This window comes from Podarcis cretensis, assembly GCF_951804945.1.
Source record: "Podarcis cretensis genome assembly, chromosome: 9".
In the NCBI taxonomy this organism is placed as follows: domain Eukaryota; kingdom Metazoa; phylum Chordata; class Lepidosauria; order Squamata; family Lacertidae; genus Podarcis; species Podarcis cretensis.
Genome location: NC_137178.1, coordinates 66,398,978 through 66,407,255, shown reverse-complemented (window position 1 = coordinate 66,407,255; position 8,278 = coordinate 66,398,978).

Sequence of the window (8,278 nt, the reverse complement as noted above, 5' to 3'; positions counted from 1 at the left end):
TTAGTTGGCAGGGACTGCACCTCTGAGCTCTTGAGAGAGCTGCTGCCAGTATATATAAGCTTTATATGTTCTGGCAAATGGGGATCTCATTTTTTAAAATGTGTGTGTGCACGTGCATGCGCATGTGTGTAATAGTCGCTGGTATATTATTGGTAAGCAGTCAGTTCTGCAGAAATGGCACTGGGGGGAAAGGGTTAAGGCAGGTGGGTGCTACCCTCTCTATCAAAACAAACAAGCAAAAAGACTGTTAGTCAATTATCTTACAACTATGCCTCTCACACACTTCTCTGGCCTTTGGAATGCTAGCCCACAGCACTGGAAGTAAAAGCTAGCTGTTATAGTGTGGGATTGAGGCTGTGTTACTGAATTGCGTAAGCTATCATCCTCTGTATACTCATCTGGAAGCAAGTCCCATGGAGACCAAGTAAAGATGGTTGGATGTAGAATTGGGTTGTAACAATGAAGAAATTTCTGCCCAGTTGTTTACAAGTTCTATGGGCTGTATATAATAATAATAATAATAATAATAATAATAATAATAATTATTATTATTATTATTATTATTATTATTATTTATTATTTATAGCCCACCCATCTGGCTGGGTTTCCCAGCCACTCTAGGCAGCTCCCAACAGAATATTAAACAGAATTAAACTTCAAACATAAAACACTTCCCTAAACAGGGCTGCCTTCAGATGTCTTCTAAAAGTCAGGTAGTTGTTTATTTCCAATTCCAAAGAACTGTAGAGTTGAAGGGACGACAAAATGCAGGAATCTTTTTGCCCAATGTGGGGCTCAAACCTATAAACCTAAGCTTAATAGTCTCATGCTCTGCTGACAACTAAGTAGCTGTGTGCCCGGAACAAGGCTCACACATGCAACAGTATTCCCCCCCCCAAGCCCACTCTCCTCCCCTTGCATGCCTCTTTGTGGGAATATTCAGGGATGCAGGAGAGGATATGTTGTTTGATTATATCCTTTCCAACTTGTGTTAACAAGTTCTACAATTTAGCTGAGTAACATTCCCCTTTTTAAACTTGCATAGCGGATGCGTTTGCTCAGCCTAGCTAAAGCCTCTAAAATAAGTTACCTGGTAATTTCCCCTTTAGTCCCTCATAAAAGAAATTGACACGACACAGTCTTCTATAAAAGTATAAAAGAGTTTACTCACTCACATTCTGTTCACAGATGGATCCCAGAAGGCAGACTTAAGTTACAAAAGTAATATACACCTGGAAACTATCCCATAAGGAGATAGCCCCTTTGAGAGCATCTTAGGCTAAGCAGATGTTGCTTCTTCGACGAATGTAGTCAGAGAGAGATGACTGACCAGTCCTGCTCTTTTGTTACCTGGGCAGGCGAGGTCACGCCCACCTCTAGTCACACGCAGAGGAAGTCTGTCCCAGCCTAGGAGAAACAGGAAGTTCTGACTGGCTGGTCCAGACATCCCCTTTTATGTCCACTCTAGGGATGTTGTACTTGACTGCTCTTGTGTTTCACATCCCACACTCTTGCACCCACTAAATATGCTCTGGAAGTCTGGGGGAACCCCTAAAACATGTTTAGGGGATGCATGGGGAGGAGTACTGTGTTGAATTCCACACTATGTGTTGACCACGTGTCAGTGTGACTATTCTTAATACTAGTTGTTGTTGCAGTGTTCAAAACATTACCCCTCCCCCTCTCTTTCCCCCCCAACCGCATGATGTCTATGACAACAGAGTCATACCGAACGTAAACTGTGAAAAAGACCCTATGTATCGAAAGTAAAGCTGCCATATTTACTTTTCCTTGTTTGTTTGTTTGTTTCTTTCTTTTGCCACACAAGAAAATCTATAATTAAAACGTATATTTATTAAAAACAGCATTGCAGATATTTGCACTACTAACTTGCACAGTTAACAGAAACATAAAGCAAGACCATAAGGGTTGTTTCCAAATTATATGAATGGGGTCAGTCACCATAAGGAGATCATTATGTAGCATCTCATTCCCTATAGCAAAAAGGCTGTGGCCTTCTAGTGGCAGACGTTTAGCACCTGTATATTTCAGAATTAAGAGAATATAAGCTTTTATCTTGGAGTTCCTTGTACAAGACTAACATGTGATGCCGTTAAAACTCCACTAAATAATTGTTATGATTTACCAATTTTTAAATTTCTCCCTTTCTAAATAAAATAAAACATATATTTTGCTCTTCTCTTTCTGAATTGTTGTCCATATTTCTAATGACTACATTGAATCTTTTTGTATGCCCTACATCGGTCTTTAATCAAGATAATGTATGGCTAACAATGGGTTTTTGATTAGCAATTAGTAAGAGCTACGCACCAAAATTCTGTTTTCCCCTCTTAAGAATACTGTTTTTGATGTTCTCTTCTGTTTGCTTTCATGCATGGAAGAAGTGCATACTGTACTTTGCAATCAAGAGAACAAAAGAGAAATCAGAGAAATGTCCACCTCTGGGAGCGTGGAGATTTTATTTTTTCTTGTGCTACATATATCTCTCACCGAGGTTCTGATTGATCGTTTTTTGAACCTGAGATTGACAGTACGTAGGATGGTGGTAATCACTGGGGAGAGGAACAGAGTGTTGTTACCAGAAAGTAGCTAACCTGCACAAAAGAACTAAGCCTGTCATCATGGTTTGGTTATTGCTGCACTTAAAGGCGAAAAGAAAAATTCAGAAGTAGAGAATTGCATAAAATGATCTTCTCTATGTGCTTCCTTTTAAATTGTGGTTTGCAGGGTCAGTTCTTCCCTGCATATGAATGGATACTCAGTTTCAGTGTTGCACTAATGCATTACTTTTGCTTCTGTAATGGAAAGATAGATTGTGGATAGGGGAGGATATTTTTTTCTCTTGCACCTGGAGGCTATACTGTTTGAGCTAGTCAACCTTATAGGTTTCCATGCCTCAGCCTCCTCCTCATGACAGGTTTAGCATCACTTAGCGAGCTTCTCTGCCACAGTGAGCAGCCACCACTGACAAGCATTTAGTTGGAGATGATATTCTGGAGAAATGGAACCTTGTTGCAAGGATGTGGCTGAGACACAGAAATCTGTGCAATCTGCTCTGACAGAAGTCAGTTTATGCAAGGAAGACTGTGAGGACTGGCATGCAGTAAGGACGACATTGGTCACTGATTTAGACCATGTCATCCATTAGGGTAGAAAGTGATGTATGGACAGCTAGTTCTCTGGGTCTCGGTTGTTCTGTGATAATGACCGCTCCCCACTTAAAACGGGGGGCGCCCTTTGCATGGACGCGTGCAGCCCTGGATCTGGAGTGGCCCAATCAGCATAGGCTTTGCCTTCCCTCAGGTGGGATACCTGGAGGTCCCCGCCTACCCCAGTGAGTTGTCCAATCCCACCTGGGGGATGCGTTGCCAGGGAAACCAGGCCAGGTAGGGGGAGGGATTACCTGCCCACACAATATAGGGTGGATCTTACCTGATAATCCTCACTTGGCTCCAGAGCTTCTCCCACCCTACCCACCCTCAGTTAATGTCTTCTTTTGCAGGTTAACTTTTCTTCATAGGTTTTGCAGGTTAACCTTTCTCCACAGGTATGCGGGCGCTGCTACGAAAAGGTCGCTGTTAAAGGGCCGGAAAGGAATTTCCCTGCATTGGCAGGTTTCGCCTTTCCCGTAGCAAAACGCCACAACTTTGGCGGTATCAGGCCTTGGGCGGAATCCTTTAGTCCATCTTCCTCTTTGCGGCGGTGATACCAGGGTTCCCCATTAAAGGGGTTTTTGAAGGGAGGCTTTGGCCGTACGCCGAAAGGTCGTCATTGCTCTCCCCTGCAGCGGCGTAACGGGGGCGGCTATCTCTGCTTGAACATATGTTCTCCAGAGCCGGCCCATCCCCCCCACACACACACTGGATAACCCTGATGCTCCCTAGGTCCCTGGCTGGGGACTGGGGAGGGAGAACGCCCAATGCCTGAGCCAAGGTCTACCCACATTTGAAATTTAATAAAGTTGTGGCCAATTTAATCCCATAGCACGTTGTCTAGAGTCGTTATTCCACATGACGGGGACCACTCGGGATCTGGGGACTCCGCCTGTCCACACAAATAAATCACCTTCATTATCACTCCCTCTAATACCACACTCAGGTGGTGACTGTCGACAGAAGTGCTATTGACAGAAGTTGACAGAAGTTGACAGAAGTGCCTGAGATTTGCAAAAATACTTACAAAAAATAACTTATGCATGCACACACACAAATTGAGCTCAATGAAGACCGAGCAATGCTCAGCAGCCATGGAATGGTGAACGTCAGGTGGAAAAGTAAACCAGAAAACTGTGTGTGTGTGTATGTGTGTGTGTATACAATGCCCCACTTGGAGGTAAGATAAGATAAAACTTTATTCACATTAGCCAATGGCTAATGGAGGTAATGGCTGGCTGGAACTCTGAAAAGAGTGCTCTTATTAAGAGGGGAGGATAATGCTGATCCAATCTGACAAAGGAGAATGCGAAGCTGTGGGTGTTACTGGAATATGACTTTGTAAAGGTAAAGGTAAAGAGACCCCTGATCATTAGGTCCAGTCACAGACGACTCTGGGGTTGCAGCGCTCCACTCGCTTTACTGGCCAAGGGAGCTGTCATACAGCTTCTGGGTCATGTGGCCAGCATGACTAAGCCACTTCTAGCGAACCAGAGCAGCACACAGAAATGCCGTTTACCTTCCCGCTGGAGCGGTACCTATTTATCTACTTGCACTTTGACGTGCTTTCAAACTGCTAGGTTGGCAGGAGCAGGAACTGAGCAACGGGAGCTCACCCCGTCGCGGGTATTCGAACCACCAACCTTTTGATCGGCGAGTCCTAGGCTCTGTGGTTTAACCCACAGCGTGTAGTATATGACAATTTATTTATTTTTTGGTGTGCGGGGTGTGTGTGTGTGTGGGTCACACAAAAGTTCCAGTGTGGTTTGGGACAGAGACAGGCGTCAGCTTTTAAAATTGCCCAAGATGGGTATAATAGTGGCATCATAGCTTGCCCCAAAAACATAAGCCCAAAATTTAATTAACCCCTCTTCCAATCTCTTGTCCTGCTGTCATTTTTTTCATTTTTGGTAGTGTTTTGAAGCACTACAAGAGAAAGATGGCCAATAAGAAGAAGGGCAAATCTACAGAATTGGCTACAAGTCTTAATGGCTAAATTATATCTGATTTCAGAAATACAGTGGTACCTCGGGTTACATACGCTTCAGGTTGCATACGCTTCAGGTACCTCGGGTTAAGAACTTTGCTTCAGGATGAGAACAGAAATTGTGCTCTGGCGGCGCGACAGCAGCAGGAGGCCCCATTAGCTAAAGTGGTGCTTCAGTTTAAGAGCAGTTTCAGGTTAAGAATGGACCTCCGGAACGAATTAAGTACTTAACCCGAGGTACCACTGTATTGTGCTTCTGAATGCTAGTTCCTGAAGAACATGAGCAAAGAGGGCAATTGTGTCATGCCCTGCTAGAGGGCAACCCCTGGGCATCAGATAGGTCACTGTGAGAACAGTATATAGATACTGTTAGATCCACCAGAGCTCTTATGTTCTTATGGTAACTTTAGCTCAACCATTCAATATTCTAAAGTTAAAAATAATCTACAATATACATGTTGGTGTGCTGTTGCTAGCTGAGATTCTAATGCTGTTCAGTCTGGGAAAGCTTGTAGGCTGCTACCATAAACCATTTTCCAACTGCTAGCAACTGCTGTAACTATAAAATTTGTGCAATTATTACTAGTTACACAAATCAATTGTCATCTGCTAAGCAAAACAATCCCCACTCAGATAAATTTATTTGCTGGAAAAGTTCATTTCATCCATTGTTCACTGCCAGAAAATTATTTAAATGGGCAGTCTTATCAGTATTATACCCATTCTGCCGTGCTATAATATCACAAGTACAGACTTGTATTTTCCTTGATTTCCTACTTATTTGACTACTATTAAACACTGCTTCTAAAAACAAGAACAAAAATGCCAAAGGATCTTCTGAACTGTAATCTACTGTGCCCTTAAGCCTTAACTTTAATTGATTACTTGTGAGTGTAACAAAGAAAAGGTAGCAAAGTGGTTATCTAACTCACTCTTTCTCCATCGGTTCATCTACAGCTAGACAAATGGGACCCAATTCAGACCAAAAGTTGCACCCAACCAGTTAAACTGGACCCAGATGAGCACTGGAGTGTGCAAATGGGCATTTGCAACCAGGAGTGTATCTTAACCGGCAAGACTTGTAGATCATTTTTGCTGGACTGCAGTAACTGTCGGTATTAACAGGAAAACTCTGTATTATCATCTCAAATATGTGGCAGCTCACAGCATATGATATGCAAGCTTTGCAGACAGCTCTATTCACCTCTATGAGAGACTGGTTTCCCGCAGAACAGAAACTGCAGTGCATCCCTGTTATCTGAGCCTCAGTTACCCACAGCTCTCATTTATCATTTCACATTAGTCTTGTCATGTCAACAGAACCTTATGTAAATAGTATTTCTTTTCATCCAAATGTATATCTTGATATACCCCAGGCAATGCAGAGAAATGAGATTGCATTGCACATTTGGATTTTATTTCTCACAACAGAGAAAACATGAGCTGCAACTGAGGAATCTGAAGCAGTAAATTTAATCACCCACTTTATTCAACATAATATTTTATATCGGGGTAAGTTATGCTAAACAGGAAAGGTGATATCTTTTATTACATCATTCCAGTAGATGAAAAGTTTTCTTTAAAAAAACACACACCCTGAAATGTTTTATGAGGCTTTGGTCCAATAGAATAAAGTGGCATCTCCCCCTGATTTTGTATAGCTCCTTGAAGAGACTGGGCCGGGGAAAACATCCTTCTTTATCCTTCCGTAAAGCTAGATTTTGGACTTGAAAAAGATAAAGACATGCAGGCCAGCATGTGGAATAAACAACTTCTTGGGGTAATAGTGGCCTGGACTCTCCCTAAGCAAAATTCAAATGGGAAGACAGTCGAACTAATGCCAGTGTACTGGAAGAAGCAAAGATCACCACTGTCAAAGCGATGATTCTTCAACATCAACTTCGTTGGACTGGTCATATTGCTCGGATGCCTGATTATCGTCTTCCAAAGCAACTACTCTATTCCAAACTTAAAAATGGAAAGCGTAATGCTGGTGGTCAACAAAAGAGGCTCAAAGACTCTCTCAAGGCAAATGTAAAAAAATGTAGTATAAACACCAACAATTGGGAAACATTTGCCTGCGAGTGCTCCAGTTGGAGAACAGCCTTTACCAAAGGTGTCATGGGCTTTGAAGATGCTTGAACTCAGGGTACAAGGGGGAAATGTGCTAAGAGGAAGGCATGCTTGGCAAATCCACACTGTGTTCAACTCCTGCCTGGAAACCAATGTCCCCACTGTGGAAGGACATGTGGATCAAGAATTGGCCTCCACAGTCACTTACAGACTCATTGTCAAAACCGTGTTTATAGAAGACAATCTTACTTGGCTACGAGTGATTGCCAAAGAAAAAAGAAGCAAAATGCATATTCCAGATGTGACTGTAATCTAGCCTGTATGGAAAAGGTTTGTTGCTTGCAATAGCTGCCTTTCTGGAATGCCATGTCTACAGCTGTGCAGACCAGAAACTCTATCCTATGACAAAGGTCTCTCTGACTCTTTGTTGAACCATGGAGGCTGAGTTTTGGAGCAAATGTAAAGCAAAGTATCCCTCCCTTGTGGTGCTTTTCTTCTAGAAAAAAAAAGGGTGCCGGTACTGGGTAACCCTTGAGTGCCCACAGAAAAAAAGGACTGAAAGAAAGTATACAAATATCCATTGCATTTGTGATTTCTTTCCACATTTTAAATTCTTGGGGCATGTGCAGGTTTGCATCAAGCACGAACTAAATCTTTCATTTTGACAGACTGAAGCATTGAAGACTCCTGTCCAGCAAAGGTTGAAAGCTTATTTGTTTTTGTTTTTTGGTTGCATATTTTATATTCTGAACCTTCAAAATAATTTTTTTGGAATAATCTTTGTTGGTTTTACAACTTTTATAAGTTTCACAATGATAATACATATCTTATTTCTTTTAACCTTTATGCTTTTACTCTATCGCGCTTGCACTTCCCTCCCTCCTCCTTCTGGTTGCTCTATGTTTCCTTTTATCTTTACGCATTTGTTATATTTACATTCCGTGTAAACTTAATACTATAGAATAAACCTTCAAAATAAATTTATGTACCCATGATGGCTAACACGCAGTGCAGTTTTTCAGGGGGTTCTCAGGGGTTCGCAGTA